Source organism: Neovison vison, chromosome 11 (genome assembly GCF_020171115.1).
Source record: "Neovison vison isolate M4711 chromosome 11, ASM_NN_V1, whole genome shotgun sequence".
NCBI lineage: Eukaryota > Metazoa > Chordata > Mammalia > Carnivora > Mustelidae > Neogale > Neogale vison.
Window position 1 is genome coordinate 211,870,763 of NC_058101.1, and position 21,254 is coordinate 211,892,016.

Sequence of the window (21,254 nt, forward strand, 5' to 3'; positions counted from 1 at the left end):
GTATCTTTGTGTCCCACTAAGCTTATTGTAATGGAAGTCTACCTGTATGACACATGCTTCTCCTGAGGCTTGAGACAATCTTTCCTCAGATCCAAAAATCTTAACATTCAGCACCTAGAAACTGAGAAAGCACATCAGATAAGTTACAGGTTTAAACATAAACACACAAGCACACCCGAGAGTGGAGGAGAAATCATGGTCCCCACACCCACATGGTATGCGGACTTAACCTAATCTCAAATGCCCTATCCCCTGCAGTGTCTGCTTTGTGACAAGTGAGATCTTACGCCCCGTAAAGTTAAACAATATGATCAAAAATGCCCAGTTTGCTTGTGGCAGAGTTAAGATTAGAATTTAAATCTCTTGGCTATTTGGGCAACCTGGATTCTTGACTTCAGGTCAGGTCATGATCTCAGGGTCTTGGGACCTAGCTTCATGTGGGGGTCTGCACTAAGAGCAGAGTCTCTTTGTCTCTCTCCCTCGGCGATGCCCCCTCAGCCCCTCTGTCTGCTTGCAGGAGTGCTCACTCTCTCTCAAATAAAAAAATGAAATCTTTAACAAAATAAAAAAAATTAAAAAATTAAATTGTGGTAAACAATAAATCTCTTGGCTATCAACCTGAAGATGTTAAAAACAAAGACATTATATTATGAACAGTATCATGTTTAAGAGTAATGATGACATATTTTCCTATAGTGACTGACTGGGTAGTAACAGTACTTAACTGACATGATTGCAGGAGGGTTGCAGCCTGGTGAAGAGCTTAATACTCAGTATTAACTGACAACAACAACAACAATAATACCATTTAAACCTCACTAGCACGGAATGTCACCTAATGCAGGAGCTTTTACTTAAAGTCCATTATTACATACTCAGCTGGTTGGACATCCTGTATGAGGTAAACACTTAATAAACAGTAAATGTTTATTGAATGAATGATGTGCCCCATATATAAATACATCTATATTTTTCTATCTAGCCATCCATATATATCTCCTCTCTACTTTGGTATTTATAGTCTTATCCAAAATTGGAATCAGAACCATGAAATTATATACACTCCAAAACCTATATTCTCAAAAGTCATGTAGGAAAAGGACTCTACATAAACAATATACTCGGAAAGGCAATCTTAAAAACATAAAACAAGATGTAGCTAGGACAGAACATATTTCACAGAAAACAAGGGAAGTCTCTGTATGGACTGAATGGTGACTCCCTCCTCCCAAAGAAAAGATATGTCCACATGCTAACTCTTAAAAGCTGAGTATGTGAACATATTTAGAAAAAGGGTCATTGCAGATATATTAAGTTAGGGCTTACAATGAGATCATTCTGAATTACCCAAGAGGACCTTAAATCCAATTATAAGTGTCATTAGAAGAAACAGAAGGGAAGTCATAGAGGAAGAGAAAGGCACATGAAGATAGAGGCAAATGCTAGATAGATGCAGTCACAAAAAATGAAGATAGTCACCAGAAAGTAGAAGAGACACAAAGGAATTTTGTCTGAGAGTCTTCTGAGATTGCAACCCTGCTGACACAATGATTTTGAGCTTCTATGAGAGATTGAATTTCCACTGTGTTAAGTTGTTCAGTTTGTGGTAATTCATGATGACAGCTACAGGAAACTAACACAGTCCCCAAGACCAAAAAACAAACCCAACTAAAAATAGGGGACTATAATCGGTAAGTAAAAGAGTACTAGAAGCACTCAGTGAAAAAGGGAACCACAAGCACCAAAGCTGATGTTGGACTGATGAGATTAAATGTGGAACCCATTACAGATTTGCAGAAATGGATTTGAAATATCCAAGTTAAGATATGACTTTTGAAAGAAACTAGGCAAACAGAATTTCTGCAGAAAAATAATCGACCAATAAAAAAATTACTAACATACAATGAATGACAGAAATAACAAATAATTTGGACTCTGAAGACATGATCTTAAAGTATAAGATACCAGTTACAGCTACAAAATAAAAATAAAGACACTATATAAAGAAATAAAAAAGGGGAACTAAAAATAATGAGTAGGAAGCATGGAACCCTGAAAAGTGATCATTAACAGAGGAAAAGAAACAAATTAATATCATATATTAAAAACTGCTGTTTTAAATTTAAAACTGGATGAGTAAATTAAATGACAAATTAATGTCATATATTAAAAAGTGCTATTTTTAATTTAAAACTGGATGAATAAATTAATAGACAAATTAAACACAGCCCAATGGAAATAGTGAATTCAATGGTAGATCCAGAAATTAGCATAAAGAGAAATGAAGAAAAAAAACATGAAAATAAATAAGAGATAAGGATGATAAAATGAGGATTATTGTATGGCTAAGTAAGGTCTGAAAGAAATTCTAGGGTAAATGAATAATAAAGTTACTATTTAAAATGCTAAAAAACTGAATGTTTTTTACAAGATATGAACCCAAAGACAGAGGAAACAAAAAGGACCTATCAGGAAAATAAAAGCAAATTCACTTGCAGACATATTATGACATATTTTTAGACTATCAAAGACAATAGAAGAAAATAGGGATCACAGAAACAGACCCATAATCAATGAAAATATAAAAGTCGTAACATAGCACATCAGTGGCAAAATAATTCCCTGGGGAATTCTACCAAACCTTCAAAGAAGAAATAACACCTATTCTCCTGAAGCTGTTTCAAAAAATTGAAGCAGAAGGAAAACTTCCAGACTCTTTCTATGAAGCCAGCATTACCCTGATCCCCAAACCAGGCAAAGACCCTACCAAAAAGGAGAATTTTAGACCAATATCACTGATGAATATGGATGCTAAGATTCTCAACAAGATCCTAGCCAACAGGATCCAACAGCACATTAAAAAAATTATCCACCATGATCAGGTGGGATTTATCCCTAGGCTACAAGGATGGTTCAACATTCGCAAATTAATCAATGTGATACAACAAATTAATATGAGAAGAGAGAAGAACCACATGGTCCTCTCAATTGATGCAGAAAAAGCATTTGACAAAATCCAGCATCCATTCCTGATTAAAACGCTTCAAAGTATAGGGATAGAGGGAACATTCCTGAACCTCATCAAATCTATCTATGAAAGACCCACAGCAAATATCATCCTCAATGGGAAAAAGCTTGCAGCCTTCCTGTTGAGATCAGGAACAAGACAAGGATGCCCACTTTCACCACTCTTGTTCAACATAGTATTAGAAGTCCTAGCAACAGCAATCAGACAACAAAGAGAAATAAAAGGTATCCAAATTGGTAATGAAGAAGTCAAACTCTCTCTCTTCGCAGATGACATGATTCTTTATATGGAAAACCCAAAAGACTCCACCCCCAAACTACTAGAACTCAGCATACAGCAATTCAGCAACGTGGCAGGATACAAAGTCAATGTGCAGAAATCAGTGGCTTTGTTATACTCTAACAATGAAAATACAGAAAGGGAAATTAGAAAATCGATTCCATTTACTATAGCACCAAGAACCATAAGATACCTGGGAATAAACCTAACCAAAGAGGTAAAGGATCTGTACTCGAGGAACTACAGAACACTCATGAAAGAAATTGAAGAAGACACAAAAAGATGGAAGACCATTCCATGCTCTTGGATCGGAAGAATAAACATTGTTAAAATGTCTATACTGCCTAGAGCAATCTATACTTTTAATGCCATTCCGATCAAAATTCCACCGGTATTCTTCAAAGAGCTGGAGCAAATAATCCTATAATTTGTATGGAATCAGAAGAGACCCCGAATCACTAAGGAAATGTTGAAAAACAAAAATAAAGCTGGGGGCATCACGTTACCTGATTTCAAGCTTTATTACAAAGCTGTGATCACCAAGACAGCATGGTATTGGCATAAAAACAGACACATAGACCAGTGGAACAGAGTAGAGAGCCCAGATATGAACCCTCAATTCTATGGTCAATTAATCTTCGACAAAACAGGAAAAAATATACAGTGGAAAAAAGACAGTCCCTTCAATAAATGGTGCTGGGAAAACTGGACAGCTATATGTAGAAGAATGAAACTCGACCATTCTCTTACACCGTACACAAAGATCAACTCAAAATGGATAAAAGACCTCAACGTGAGACAGGAATCCATCAGAATCCCAGAGAAGGACATAGGCAGTAATCTCTTCGATATCAGCCACAGCAACTTCTTTCAAGATATGTCTCCAAAGGCAAAGGAAACAAAAGTGAAAATAAACTTTTGGGACTTCATCAAAATCAAAAGCTTCTGCACAGCAAAGGAAACAGTCAAGAAAACAAAGAGGCAACCAACCCACGGAATGGGAGAAGATATTTGCAAATGACAGTACAGACAAAAGGTTGATATCCAGGATCTATAATGAACTCCTCAAACTCAACACACACAAAATAGGCAAACATATCAAAAAATGGGAAGAAGATATGAACAGACACTTCTCCCATTGAGACATACAAATGGCTATCAGACACATGAAAAAATGTTCATCATCATTAGCCCTCAGGGAGATTCAAATTAAAACCACATTGAGATATCATCTTACACCAGTTAGAATGGCCAAAATTAACAAAACAGGAAACAACATGTGTTGGAGAGGATGTGGAGAAAGGGGAACCCTCTTCCACTGTTGGTGGGAATGCAAGTTGGTGCAGCCTCTTTGGAGAACAGTGTGGAGATTCCTCAAGAAATTAAAAATAGAGCTTCCCTATGACCCTGCAATTGCACTCCTGGGTATTTACTCCAAAAATCCAGATGTCATGAAAAGAAGGGCCATCTGTACCCCAATGTTTATAGCAGCAATGGCCACGGTCACCAAACTGTGGAAAGAGCCAAGATGTTCTTCAATGGACAATGGATAGGGAAGATGTTTTCCATATACACTATGGAGTATTATGCCTCCATCAGAAAGGATGAATACCCAACTTTTGTAGCAACATGGACGGGACTGGAGGAGATTATGCTGAGTGAAATAAGTCAAGTAGAGAGAGTCAATTATCATATGGTTTCACTTATTTGTGGAGCATAACAAATATCATGGAGGACAAGGGGTGTTAGAGAGGAAAAGGGGGTTGGGGTAAATTGGAAGGGGAAGTGAATCATGAGAGACTATGGACTCTGAAAAACAATCTGAGCGGTTTGAAGTGGCGGGGGGTGGGTGGGAGGTTGGGGTACCAGGTGTTGGGTATTATAGAGGGCACGGATTGCATGGAGCACTGGGTGTGGTGAAAAAATAATGACTACTGTTTTAATGAAAATAAATAAATTGAAAAAATTTAAAAAAAATCACTTACTTAACAATGATCCTGGAAAAACTGGTTATCATCATGGAAAAAAAGATACTGGATTCTTTTATTAGACCATAATTTAAAACTGACATAGGTATAGTAAAACTTAAACATAGAAAACAAAACTTTTAAATTAAAAAAATATATATAGAAATATTTTTTATGCATTTAGGGGAATGAAAAATATATTACATATCACTTCATCGTCACCATACTCTAAGTACATTAAAACTGAGGTGTCCATTTACTTAGCTCTGTGGCTTTGGACAAGTAACTCTTTTCATTTTTGGTGTCTTCCTCCACAAAGCAGAGATATTAATAGTATATATATATGGCAGAGTTAATGATTAGAGAATCAAAATATATAATGTTTAGGACAGTACTTCATACACAGACACACATAGATTGTGTAGTTTTTTTTTTTTTTTTAAGATTTTGTTTATTTATTTGACAGACAGAGATCACAAGTAGGCAGAGAGGCAGGCAGAGAGAGAGCAGGAAGCAGGCTCCCCATGGAGCAGGAGCCTGACATGGGGCTCGATCCCAGCACCCTGGGATCACGACCTGGGCCGAAGGCAGAGGCTTTAACCCACTGAGCCACCCAGGCACCCTAATTGTTTAGTTTTTATTATTGATGCTTTCATAAATTTTATTATGATTTTAAGCACAACTCCATATTTTAGAAATTCTTCCTCCAAATGTAATCATGGACTATCAGGCCACCTAATTCACATAGTTTATTAAATTACCAATACATCATGACTGCCTTGACCTTGATTCCTTCACCTTGAAGTCCTTCTTTATAAGTAGGAAAACTTAACTGGGTATGACAGGGTGGGGTAAAGATGTTCCATTAGAAGACTGCTTGGAATAATGGGTGTGAGTTCTGATGAATTCACAAAAACAATCCAGGATTTTCGGAGTTAAAGAAAGTTCTGAAATGGACAGGCTTGCATTTTTTTTTTCATTAAATTTTGATAAGGTGACCTCTGACTATTTGAATGATATTCTCTGCTGACCTGGTACTCTACTGACAGCCAAGAATAAAAGACCTTTTGCTTCTCCTCTCTAATCTCTGTAGTGCATTCCTTTGAAATCCTGAGGAGAGTTTCAGAATTCTAAAACAGACTCTAAAATTGAATTCTGACCATTTGCATAGCCCTTTGTTTAGAAAATGTAATTGTTCATATAATCAAACCATATTAATATTTTCTTCGTGACACAGAAATTTTTAGGGGGAAATCATGAGATTAAATGATTTAGTAGGTTTTATCATAGTAATGGAAAGACTTCTTATTCAAATCTAAGGCATGTGTATGTATTATATAGACTAGTGTTCACCCAGATAGTCTTATCCTACCTCATCACATTAGTTCATAAGCTAATGGAGGAAAGGGTGATTTTTGTATCTCCCACATTTCTTAGCAGTGTTCTTCTTTAAGTAGGTGGATGATAAATTCTTATCTGGTAAGTGAAACCGAGCATGGTCAAAATGGTTTTTGAATGACACTGTGATTCTGAATAAATAATTCTGAATAAGTGTTTCTAAATAACACCCTTTTTTTAAAAAAATATGAAACCACAAGCATTTTCCTTTTGTAAAAAATATTATGATATGAACTAATTTAAAATTAAATGTTAATTTAAAATATTAATTCAAATTTAGGACATCTTTATCTTATCAATGTTCTGATTATTTCCTCCCAAATTCTGATAATGTACAATACTTGGAGGTTGTAGCTTTATAGTTACTGCATATAATCAGAACATTAAAAAAAATGTTTATTGAAACCATTCTCTCTATGGAAAACATGTTTAAACTCTGTTCTGAAAGCTGGTGATATAGTTTGTCATGAACTTTAATGATGAACTCTAATTATGTATATAGTATGTATGGGTATATATATATATATATTTTTTTTTTTACTGGTTATGGTAAAATAGATTGAATTCTAAAATAAGTGACCAAGACCATGTCAGTGAAAATTAAAAGATATTAGTTAACCCTACGGCCTATGGCAGTAGGAATATTCTTCATATGTTCATATGAAAAAATTAAATTGAACAAAACCTTGATGGGTGGATGTTATTTATGAAAGTTAAGGAGCACAATAAATATTTTGCAAGCAGATGAACAATGTGAATGTGGGAGCCAAGGTCAGGGTGTCTCAAAATGTGCCAGTAGGGCATAATGATTATTTTAAGTTAATGTTATTTAAGAAATAGCCAATGCACAAAGAGAACTCAGACCCCACTTTGTCTCCAGAAAGCAATAAATAAACCACCCTGTATAAGGAGGAAAAGAGACATTCTTATCAACAAAGATAGGGAATTCAGAGCTGAAAAGGGCTACAAGAACAAATCTGTTACCTTTACTACTTTACTACCCTACCCAAAATTCAGGTTAGAATTCCTTACTAATTGAAGCTCCGAAACATGTTTTCTTTGTCCCATCAATTCCTCAGAGATCTATTACTTCTTTGACTAAAAAGTATAAAAGCTACCTGCCTTCATTATTTCCTTGGGTCTTATTTTATCACTGGGTCTCTGTCAGCACACAATTTTTTTCACCTCCTGTTAATCTGGCTCATACCAATTTAATTTTTAGAATCACTAAAAGAACCTTAAAAGGCTGAATAAAAATTTTTCCCCAACATGAGCAAAGGAAATGAATAAGACTCATGATGCTTTGTGATAAAAACCACTCATGTGAGTTCTGTATGTGTATGATTCTAAGTCCTTGCATCTCTTATAATATAGGATAGTTCTTTTATTTTCAACTAAGTACTATTTAAACAAATCATATTAGTATGAATGACAATACCTAAATCAGTAGTAGCTTTTATTAAATTAAATGCTTATGAGGTCATCTGGTGAAATTCCAGAAAATAAACAAAAAAGGAGGCAAAAGTATGTAATACAAAGTTATTAATATGGGGTTACTAGCCATACACTTACCAGTTGTGGCAGTTTTATTAAATAAGTTTAAAAATAATACTGTAATTGCTCAAAATGTAGACATGTCAACTATATCCCCATGCAGTGATTATAAAATTATATATAAGATATACTACAACAGTTTACTTCCCTGAAGATGGATACTTAGGCATTAGAATAAAATTTTCTAGATATCACTGTTTTAAATATAAGTAGATATAGTATAGAATAATTTCATAAAACATGAACCTGTACACAGGAAATCTTTAGAATTCATTATTTCTCACCAGTCCTGTGTAACAACCCCTTCTTTACTTTCCTATAAAATATTTTCCTAAGTTCTTCAAATGTGAGTATGTTGCCATCTTTGCCATATCAGGTCAAGGGCACATAACATCACCATGGACATCACCTTTGATGTCATACTTGATCACCTGACTAAAGAGGTATAAGTCATATTTCTTTAAAGTTACTGTTTTCTGATCACCTGACTAAAGAGGTATAAGTCATATTTCTTTACTGTAAAGTTACTCTGTTTTCCTCCACTGTCCACATGGTCCCCATTGGAAGTAAATTACTATAAGTATCTAAAATTTATGGAATGAGAGATTATGCTCCACCCCTGGAGAGCAGAATATATACCTTAATTATTGGAAATTCATCTTTATGTGAGAACTACCCCTTTTCCTAAACTGGCTTATTTATTCAATCCTTAATTTATAAGAGTTCAGACTCATAGATACTTATTTTATACTTGAAATTTTATCCAATATTACAATTATTATTATGCTCAAATTATTCTCATGTGTAGCCTTTTCAAATACTGCCTCTCCCACTTAGTAATATGCATTTAAGGATCCACAATGTCTTCTTATGGCCAGAAAGCTCATTTCTTTTTATCACTGGATAATTTTCCATCATAAGGATATACTACAGTTTATTCAACCATTATCTCATTGAAGGGCAACTTCTATTTTTGGTGCTATTCTAAATTATGTTTTATTAATTTCAAATTCCAATTGTTTACTGATGATATTTAAGAAAGTAATTGACTTTTGTATATTAACCTTGTATCCTGTGATCTTGTTATATTCATTTACTAGTTCCAGAATTTTTTTGCTATTTCTTTTTATACCTTGGGATTTTCTACAGAGAGAGTTATTTCGTCTGCAAACAAGGATAGTTTTATTTCTTCCTTCTCAATCTAAATATGTTTTATTTCCTATTCTTGTCTCATTGTATTGCCTATAATTTCTAATATGATCTTGAATCCAGCAGTAAGACATAAGATTCTTGACATTTCTCTGATCTTAGGAAGCGTGTCCAGTTTCTCAGTATAAAGTGTATTAGCTACAGGTATTTTGTAGATGTTAATTATATCAAGTTGAGGAAGTTCCTCTCTTTTCCTGAGAATTTTTACCATGAAAAGATGTTGGATTTTGTCAAATGCTTCTCTGCATCTATTGATATGATCATATGACTCTTCTACTTTAGTCTGTTGACATGATGGAATTCATTGATTTTCAAATGCTTATCTAGACTCACATATATGAAACAAATGTCCAGTGGTCATGCATGGTATATAATTCTCTTATATATTGTTGGAATTAATTTTTTAATATTTTGTTGAGGATTTTTACGTACATATTCATGGTCTGTGCTTCTTTGATACAATCTCTTTTTCTGGTTTGTTATGAGAGTAATGCTTGCCTTATAGACTAGGTAATAATGTATTCCCTTTGCATCTATTTTCAGAAAGAGAAATGGAAAATTTATATTAAAAAAAAGAATATTAATATAAATCCTTTCTAAATGTAGAGAATTGGCCCATGAAACCATCTGGGCCTGGTGCTTTATTTTTTCCAAAAGTTAATAATTATTGATTCCTTTTATTAAATAGATATAAGACTATTCAAATGATCTATTTCTCTTGGTGGGAGTTTGGGAAGGTTGTCTCTTTCAGTAAACTGGTCTGTTTCATCAAACTTATCAAATTTACATACATAGAATTAATAACAGTATTATTTTATTATAATTTACTACCCATGGGATAAGTGGCAAATGACTCCTCCTTCATTTCAGATTTGATAGCTCCTGTTTTCTCTCTTGTATTCTTAGTTAGGCTGGCTGAAGGTTCACCAATTTTACTGATCTTAAAAAAAAAGACCTCGGTTTTGATGATTTTCTTTATTGTTTTTGTATTTTTAAATTTCATTGATTTCTGCTATAAATATTATTAATTATTATTTATATCCTTTTTTTCTTTAGGCTTAATTTGCTTTTATTTCTCTAGTTCAACAACGTGGAACATTAGGTTATTGCTTACAGATATTTCTTCTTTATGAATACGTGCTTTTAGTACTATAATTTCTTGTTTTTTTCATAAGACATATTCTAACATGTTAGGTGAAATCTCATTCTGGTTTTGATTTTAATTTTCCTAAATTACTGATTTTGATCATGTATTTGTTGGCCATGTGTACGTTCTCTTTGGAAAAGTGTCTTTTCTGGTCCTCTGCCCATTTTTCAATCATATTGTTATCATTATTTATTTTGTTATTGGGTTGTACGAGTTCCTTACATATTTGGATATTAATTTCATCAGAGAGTTGGTCTGTAAACATTTTTTTTCCCAATACTGTAGGCTGTCTTTTCTCATTGTTGATTGTTTGTTTTGCTGTGCAGAAAATTTTAAGCTTCAGGTAATCTCACTTGCTGATTTTTGCTTCCTGTTGCTTGTACTTTTGGTTCCATATCCCAAAACTCTTTACCAAAACTCCTTGATCAACATCAAGGAGATTTTTCCTTTGTTTTATTTTCCCTAGGAGTTTCATGACTTCAGGCCTTATATTTAATCTTAAAATCCAATTTGAGTTGGTTTTGTGAATTGTGTTGGGGTTCAATTTTATTTGTTTATTTTGTTATTTTGTTTGTTTGTTATTTTGTTAATTTGTTTGTTTATTTTCCCTAGGAGTTTCATGATTTCAGGCCTTACATTTAATCTTTAAATCCAATTTGAGTTAGTTTTTGTGAATAGTGTTGAAGTTCAATTTTGTATTTTATTTATTTGTATTTAATTTTTAATTCTTGTGACTACCAAATTTTCCCAACAATTATTGAGGAGACTATTCTTCCCTCTTTGAGTAATCTTAGCTCTTCTGTTGAATATTATTTAGCTCTATATACATGGAATTATTTCTTAACTCTCAATATTATTCTCAGCACAGTCCTTTTTTTTTTTTTTTTGTCAATAGCAAACTTCTTTAAATACTACAGTTTGTAGTGTGGTTTGAAATCAGGAAATATGATGTCTCCAACTTTGTTCTTTTTTCTAAATATTGCAGTGACCCTTCCAGGTCTTTTCTGATTCTACAGAAATTATAGGATTGCTTTTTCTATTTCCATAAAAATTACTATTGGAATTTTGTTAGGGATTGCATTGAATCTACAGACCGCTTTGAGTAGAACACACTTTTTAACTATAATTTCTTCCAGCCCTTGAACATGCAATATATTTCCATTTATTTTTGTCTATTTCCAGTTATTTCACCAAAGTATTATAGTTTTCAATATACAGATCTTCATATCTTTAGTTAAATTCATTCCTAATTAAAAACGATTTTGATACTATTGTAAAGGAGATTATTTATATATTTTTCTTTATACATTGTCAGTGTCTAGAAACATAACTAATTTCTGTATGTTAATTTTGCATCTTGCATTTTCCTGAATTCATTTTTCAATGCTAACAGTTTTTGATGAAAGTCTAGCACTTACTATATCTAAGATTATATCATTTGTAATGAATAATAATTTTACTACTTCAGTTCTGTTTTGGATGGCTTTTATTTCTTTTTCTTGACTAATTGTTCTGGGCTGCACTTCTAGTACTACGTCGATTAGGAGGAGTGAGAGTGAGCACTCCTGTCTTTTTCACGACTTTAAGGAAAATTTTCAAACTTGTATCATTGACTATGATGAGAGCTGTGGACTTCTCATATATGGCTTTATTGTGTTGAGATGTATTCCCTCTATACTAAAATTTGTTGAGTGTTTTTGCCATCAAAGGATGTTGTATTTTGCAAAATAGTTTTTCTTCATCTATTGGGATAACCAAATTATTCTTATCTTCCATTTTATAAATGTGTTTATCACATTCACTGCTTTACATATGTTGAAACATCCTTAGATCCCAGGGATATATTCCACTTGATCATGGTGTGGACCCTTTTAATATGCTGCTGAATTTGGTTTCTAGTTTTGTTTATTTGTTTATTTTGAGAATTTTTGCATCTATATTCATCAAAGATACTGGCCCAGAGTTTTCTTGCACTGTCCATATCTGGCTTTGGTATCAGAGTAATACTGACCTCAAAAATGAGTTTGAGAGTGTTCCCTGATATTCTTTTTTTTTTTTTTTTTTTTTAAGATTGAGAAGTACTGGCATTAATTCTTCTTTAAACACCTGGTACAATTCACCAATAAATTAATCTGCTCCTGATCTTCTTGTTGCTCCTTTGGGAACGTGTGTATGTGTGTATATGTGTATGTGTATTTTACTCACCATACATTATATCACGAGTTTTCGATGTAGTGTTCCATGAGTCATTGTTTGTGTATATACCCAGTGCTCCATGCAATATGTGCCCTCCTTAATACTCATCACTAGGATAAGCTATCTCCCCATCCCTTCTCCTCTAAAACTCTGTTTCTCAGTGTCCATAGTTTCTCATGGTTTGTCTTAATAAATAAGTCAAACAGAGAAAGTCAGTTATCATATGGTTTCACTTATTTGTAGAACATAAGGAATAGCGTGGAGAACATCAGGAGAAGGAAGGAGAAAATGAAGGAGGAGGATTGGAGTGGGAATTTTTTTTATTACTGATTCAGTTTCTTACGTATTTTTGTGCTGTTCAGATTTTATATTTATTCATAAGTAAGTGTTGGTAGGTTGTATGTTTCTACGAATTTATCCATTATTTGTAGGTTGCTCTGTTTGTTGACATAAAATTGCTTATCTGTATTTTCATTTTTATTTCTGTGGTATCAGTTGTAATGCTTCTCTTTCATTCTGATTTTATATATTTGAGTCCTCTCTCTCTTTTTTTTTCTTATTAAGTCTTGCTAATAGTTTCTCAGCTTTGTTTATATTTTCAAAACAAAAACAGCTATTGGTTTTAATTTTTCCTACTGTTTACTGGTCTCGATTTCATTTATTTCTACTCTGATCTTTGTTATTTTCTTTCCTCTGTAATGTTGGATTTAGTTTCTTATTTTTACTCTTCCTTAATATGCAATGTTCAGTTGCTTATTTGAAATTTTTCTTTTTTCTTAATGTAGGTGTTCATCACTATACACTTCCTCCTTGGACCTGCTTTTGCTAAATACATAAGCTTTGATGTTTTGTGTTTTCATTTTCATTTTTCTCATATGACATACCTAGGAGTATATTCCTTTTATTTTTCCTGCTTTGTGTTTCCTGAGCTTCCTGACTCTGTTTTTTGTGTCTGGCATTAATTTATAAAGTTTCCAGTCATGATTACTTCATATATTTTTCTCTGCTCCATTCTCTCCTACTATCCCTTTTGGGTATTCCAATTTTGTGTATCTCTTACATATCCTTAACATGTTAATCAGGGGTATTTTAAATACCAGTCTGACAATTCCAACATCTGTGTCATATCTAAGTCTGCTTTTTTTTTTTTAAGATTTTATTTATTTATTTGTGAGAGAGAGAGAAAAGGAGAGAAAGGAAAAAGATAAAGGTAGAGTGAGAGGAAGACGCGGACCCCTGCTGAGCAGAGCCAACATGGGGCTGGATCCCACGATCCCGAGATGATCCGAGATCATGACCTGAGCTAAAAGCAAATGTTTAAACACCTGAGCCACTCAGGTGCCATCTCCAAGTCCTTCTGATGTTGTTTTGTCTCTTCAAATTGTCTTTCATGTCAGTATGTCCTGTAGTTTATTGTTTAAAGCTGAGCATGATGCATCAGGTGATGGGAACTGAGGTAAACAAGCCTCTATCATGAAGTTTTGGACATTCTGGCTAGGACCTGGGATTTGTTTACTATTTGCTGTAGGGCTAGGTACCAGTGATACCAAATTCCTCAAATGTTCTTGTTGCTATCCATACTGTCGACTTTGGGGGCCCCTAAGTACTTTTTCTCAGAGAGAATCCGAGTTGTGCAGCTCTTTCCACTGTAACCCGCTGTCATTACACTGCATCCCTCCTGGACAGTTTTTAAGATGGAGGGAGGGGAGAGTTCTATAATCTTAGGATCAGATCTAAGTCTTAATTTTTTTTAAAGATTTTATTTTTCAGGGTGCCTGGGTAGCTCAGTGGGTTGAGCCTCTGCCTTCAGCTCTGGTCATGGTCTCGGTCCTGGCATCGAGTCCTGCATCGGGTTCTTTGCTCAGCGGAGAGCCTGCTTCCGCCTCTCTCTCTGCCTACTTGTGATTTCTCTCTGTGTGTCAAATATATAAATAAAATCTTCAAAATAAAAGATTTTATTCTTCATTTACTGGAGAGTATGGGGGAGTGGTGGGAGGGGGGCTGGCAGTGGGAGAGGGAGAAGCAGACTCCCTGCTGATCTGGGAGCAGTAAGAGCGGCTCATGATCTGAGCTAAGGCAGATGTTTAACTAACCGCCTGAGCCACCCAGGCACCCCGAATCTAAGTCTTATAATGGGCCTCTGGGCTGTGACCTTCACTAGTGTTTCTCTTTCTCCTCAGCCCTCTTTGTTGAAGGAGGACGTTTAGGGGAGCTGGAGCAGAGGCACTGTCTCTTCTCTGCAGCTGGGATAAGCCTCCCTTAAATGTTTTTCCCTCAAGACTGAGTCTTTGTTACGGAGAACACGTGGTGTGTTTCAGTTTTTACCCTCCTCCTCCTCCTTGCAGAGCCAGTTAGAAACCTAGCAGGGTCCCTAGAGATAAAACCTACAGAAGTGTGGGCCAGCTCCCAAGACCTCAACCCCAGGAGCTTTTGCCACAACCCGTCTCCAACAAGTCATCAGATTTACCATTTATGACTTGTTCCATGCCTCCAACAGCTTCTGGTTTGGGTGACTGAACCTCAGCTCTAACTTCCTGGATTCCCCTGTGCCTCCCAAGTAATGCTTTACCTTGCAATCTCAGTTCTCTTATGTGTCCAGGAACGGTCATCGATTTTCAGTTTGCTTGATGTTTTCTTGTTTTAAAGATGTGAGTGGCAGCTTCCAAGTATTTAATATGTCAGAGCTGAATCAGACAAATGAAGAAATCCTGAGCATGGCACATATGTGAAAAGACACACAAAAAACAAGGATTGCAGTTCAGCAGTGGCTTCGGATACTGGATTAGAGAAATATTTCTAGCCAAATTTCACTGCCTGATTAGCATTAATATACTCACAATTTGAAGAAACAGCCATTAGCTTAGGAGTATCAGACTTTAGTAGCGGTAGGCCAAGTAGCAGTCCTTGCCAGCTTCTTCTAGTGCCAAGATTTAGAATGCCTGCCTGGATACAGAAGCACACGATTGTTGGACACTGTTTTGGGCATCGCCATCTGTCTTGCTTCCCATATAAATTCTCACCCCTGCTGACTGATATATATGGCATTCTGTAGAAGTCTTGTGCACAAATTTCTAAAAGGGGATCTCAGGCAAGAGCTTTTCTTGTCATTTATGTGTGCCAGGTTTCTGCCACGACTTGCTTGTGTACTCATTTGTAAGGCAACATTCAGGGGAGTGCCCGTGTGCGACATTTGGGGTACTGGATTATTTACTGCTTCCTGCTGCAGCCAAGGCTCACCCACTCCATGATTCTACACAGTGTGATTCAAAAATGGGTTTAACATAGCATGCATGGTATTTTGGTATCACTGCCCATATAAAAGTATGGGAAAACCCCAAGATATATATCACACTCACTAGCACAATACCTTGATTGTGTTTGTCAGTGCATGTTTGTCTGATCTCCCTTCCTCTTTGGAAATTTTCCAATGGCTACAACTGCAAAAAAAAAAAAAAAAAAAAAAAAATAGAGATACGTATTAGCCTGTGGTAAAATCAGGTTTCCTGGGGATGGGGGAGAATGGGTGTTCATGGTGATTGACCATTATTGCCAAAATTTTGTTGGAAATAATCCCAGAACTTTCTATGTTATTTATATTCTATTCAACACTTAGTGCTGTACCAAGGTTAAATGAATAAAAAATCTGTTACTAACCTTACCCAGGATCCATTTATCTTTTAAAGAACTGAAAACTCACTCTCCGGGTGTCCAAAGAAGGGGCAATATGTTAATCCAATGCTGTCTTTAATTCATGTACTGAGGTAACATAAAATATCTTTGAGAAATGTGTGTCCCAGTGACACTTTAACTCTCCTTCTGTTACCAACAAAAAATTCAATAAAACTCACACTCTTATAAATTAGAAGCATGGGGAATATCTAACTGAATTTCCGTATGAATGTCTTTAGCTCTCAATCACCCTTCTCTTCACAACTAATTTCAATTCTTAGACTATAGAAATGGAAGAGGAGAGGGAGAGAGAGGGAGAGAGAAAGAGCATGTGTTTGTTTAGTCTTAACAAGGGTATGTGCTATGGTGATTGCTGTGAATTGTGTAAAGACTGATAATTCACAGCCCTGTACCTCTGAAGCAAATAATACATTATGTGTTAATAAAAAATGTTTTAAAAGTAGTTTATCACATTGAAAAATTAAGCATTACATACACTATAGCTTTTTCTTCTACTCCTCCCTCAGAATACTTTTCCTTATAGTACTTTCTCCTTTAATGAGAAAACTTAAAAAAATATGGAAACATTTTCTAGACAACTTCATGCTAAATCTAACTTCAAACTGAACAGAATATCAAATAAATTTTAAAAATGACTTACAAAAACCCAGAAATCCATATAGACTGCATTAAAAAGCTAAGTCAACCTTGAACGTCATAGTGATAATGACAAAACACTTGACCACACAGATGTCAGGGTAAAGGGGGTCATGAAATTAAAATAGCACTGTCACTCGCTGTATTTCTTAATAAATTTCCTCTAAAATATCAGTGGATTTAGAATATGCACCTAAATCATCTAGGATACTTTGTCAACAGTATGAGAAAAATCTTAAAACAGTAGTTAATCAGGAGGGAAGTAAGAGGTTATATATAAAATGGAAAGCATCGTGAATCTGGAGTCTGACACCTTGCTTGCACATTTAGTCCCTCTCTCTGCTTGTTTGAAACCAGAGAGAAATTGAAGCTCAGTTCCCTCATCTGCAAAACGGGAACAAAAATGGTATATTCTTCCTACAGTCATTGTCCAGACTTAACCCACAGTGTCTATGAGCACACCTGGTCGTAGCAGACATGGAAAAAGTATTTGTAAACAGGAACAGAGACACATCCCCAGAGAGGGACATGCTTTGAATGAGGTATCCCTTAAAAACTACTTCTTTTGTAGTTTCTCCCTGAGAATTGGTGAATTCTCAAAAATTTTTGAGAGAATATCTTGCATGAAAACTGCAGAAGAAAGTAAAGACAGGGAATATTTTCAAACACACTTTATAAGACCAGGAAAGTGTTATACCAAAACCTTAGAAGGACATTCCAATTAAAGAAAATTAGCGATCAGTATTTCCCACGCACACAGATATGAGAATTCTAAGCAGAATGTCAACAAATGGAATACATTTACATACGTAATAATGGGGAAATAGCTTTGAGTAATGGGAGTCACTCCAAAAGTATAGAGATTATTTAATAATTTAATTAAATAATTAAAAATATTTAATATTTGAAAATAAATGAATATAATTTATTATATTATCAGAATGAAGGTAAAATGGTCATTTCAATATATACAAAAAACAATTTCATAAAATTTAACAAAATATATTTCTTGGGGTACCTGGGTGGCTCAGTCGGTTAAGTGTCTAATGTTTGATTTTTCACTCAGGTCATGATTTCAGTGTTCTGGGGTTGAGCCTGGTGTCGGGCTCCCTGATCAGTGGGAAGTCTGCTTGTCTCACTGTCCCTCTGCCCCTCCCTCCTCTAGAATAAATAAATCTTTTTAAAAATTAAAAAAAAAAATTCTTGATTAAATTCTCAGCAAATGAGGAATAAAAGGGAATATTCTCAATCTCACATAGAGCTTGTTAACACCATATCTAACAATGACATTTTTGCACGCTTTTCCCTACGGCTCAGTATAAAACATGGGTGAGCACTACCAGCATCTCAAACCAACACTGTACAGGAGCCCCCAGCTGAAATCATAATGAAAGTGATTTTATCTTAAAGTGGTCCCTGGAAACAAAGTCAGTACAAAAATAATCAATTATATTTTTATATACTAGCAAGACAGGGAATGCAATACAAAAGACAGTTTATGAAATCAATCAACTAAAGCATGTGCAAGACTAACACACTATAGATTGTAAGATATTATTTTTTTAGAGAGAGAGATAGAGAGAGAGAGCATGAGCAGGTGGAGGGGGGAAGGGGCAGAGAGAGAGGCAGAAGCAGGCACCCCACTGAGCAAGGAGCCCCATGCGGGTCTCGATCCCAGGACCTTGAGATCATGACCTGAGCCAAAGGAAGATGCTTAACCTACTGAGCCACCCAGGTGCCCCTAAATTGTAAGATATTTTTCAAAGAGATTAAAGAACACCTAAATAGTGAGAGCTAAGTAGTGCCCGTAGATTGCAAAACTTGATATATGCAAATTCTTCCAAATTTATCTATGAATTTGATGCAATGGCATTGAAATTACAACAAGGATTCTGAGAAATTTAAATGTACAAAGAAGTGGGGTGCCTGGGTGGCTCATTCAGTTAAGCAGCCAACTCTTGATTTCATGATCTCAGGCTCCGAGGGTGAGGTCCTGAGTCAGGCTCCATACTCAGTGGTGAGTCTGCTTGTCCGTCTCCGTCTGCTCCTTCCCCGGCTCATGCTCGCAAGCGCTCTCTCTCAAATAAATAAAAACAATCTTTAAAAAATCAAATCAAATCTATATGGAAGTACAAAGATCCGACAATAGCTATGAATATCCTTAAGGTGAAACCTACAGAACTTATTAAGATAATAAGGCTTTCTGTAAAGATTTGGAATATAAGAGAAATGGCTATCAACAAACAGGCCAGAAGATAGACTAAGAGGGTCCAGAAAGAGATCTTCTCACATCAGTTAACATGATTATATAAATTCAGTTTATGCCTTTATTTCAGTTCAGAAAGTATGGTATTCTCAATGAATGGTGTTGAATCACTTAAATCATTACTTAGAAAATCAACAAAATTTAACTTGAGATGGACCATGTAACTGAAAGCAAGAATAGTCTGAAGTTTCTGGAAAGAAAAAAACAACCAGGAAAATAGCTTCATGATCAAGGTAGACTTATTAAATAGAACTCAAAAACCACTTTGTATACAAGAAAAAAAAATGGATAGTTTAACTTTAAAATAAAAACTTTCTCTCATAAAAATTCCATAAAGTGGGTGAGAAGTCAGGCCTCAGATGGGATAATATATTTGTAATATATTTATTTAATATACTCATATTGGCCAAAATATAGGACAGTTTCAAACCAACAATAAGGAGGTAAACTAGTTAAAATGAGTAAAAGGTTTTACCAAGAAGAATATTCAAATATCCATTAACATATGAGAAGTTTTAAAACTCATTCATCACACAAATGGAAATTAAAAATTATAATGAGATATCAACTAATCCTACTATAATAACTGAAATTTAGAAGATTGACAGTATCTAGGATATAGAACAATGGAAGCTCTCATATATTTCTAATGGGTAGGCAGAAGCATCTGGAAAACTGAGTAGTGTCTATTGAAGCCAAGCATGAGCACAAAGTATAGACCAGCAATTCTACTCCTGGGTATATAATATGCAACAAAATGACTGATTATGCACATAAAAATACAAGATGTACAAAGTACAAGAATGTTCATTCCAGCTTTGTTCGTAATAGCCTCCAGATGGAAATAATCCAAACATACCAACTATAAAATGGTAAATTACATTCATATGATGGAATAGCACAACAATATACTGAAGTATAGAATGACATAAATATTTTTATTAATAAGCAAATTTACCAATGAGTAAAATAAGTAAGAGAGAAAATATACAGTGCATGCTATGTAGTTTCACTTATAAGTAGCACAAGAACAGGAAAAAATAATGTATGGTAACAGAAAAATGAGTCCCAAGGGGAGGTTGTACCAAGTAGACAGGCGCATGTCAGTGCCTTTCAGAGAACTGTCCCATGTTTCATCTGACTCCTGATTATAAAAGTGTACAGCTAGGTAAAATGACCGAGCTAAGACAACAGCATTTGTTGTAACTTACACTCCAACTTAGAAAACTTAACTTTCAAAATGCTACCGTAATGTGTAACATTGAACTACCTATTTAAACTTCCTCAGACTTGAGTCTTTCATGCGCAAAATGAAACATGTCACGTTAACAAAAATGTGAGGTTATTACAATTTTTAAATGAGATATCACATAATAATAGCACTCAGTCCAGCATATAGGAAATTTGGTTTATGTTTCCCTACAAATCTAGCTTTGGATTTTCCCCTCCTTTTAATTCAGTTTTTGTCAATCATGTTAATGATTTAACTCTGTTTAAATGTTCACAAATTTCTAAACACCATATGTGCAAGAAAACATGTATGTCTGCATTAGTAAAAATAAAATGAGACATCTCAAACTGAGGGTACAATTGCTTAAATATCAGAAAAGAAACAAAAATGTGCAGTAATGGGGAAATTTTAAAAGAAGATAGCAGTATCATTAAAATCAAATGCATTTTTGCATTATGTTATCCACTGGGGACAACCTTCCCCCAGAGAATACTGGGCAAAATCTGGAAATCATCACTGACCACAAGGCCGGTGTACAATCAGCACTGACAGGCAGAGGCAAATGATCCTGATAAATATCTTATGATACAATGGGCAGACCCTCAAAACAAGGACAAGTTGGGCTGAAATGTCAATAGTGCTGAGGTTGAGAA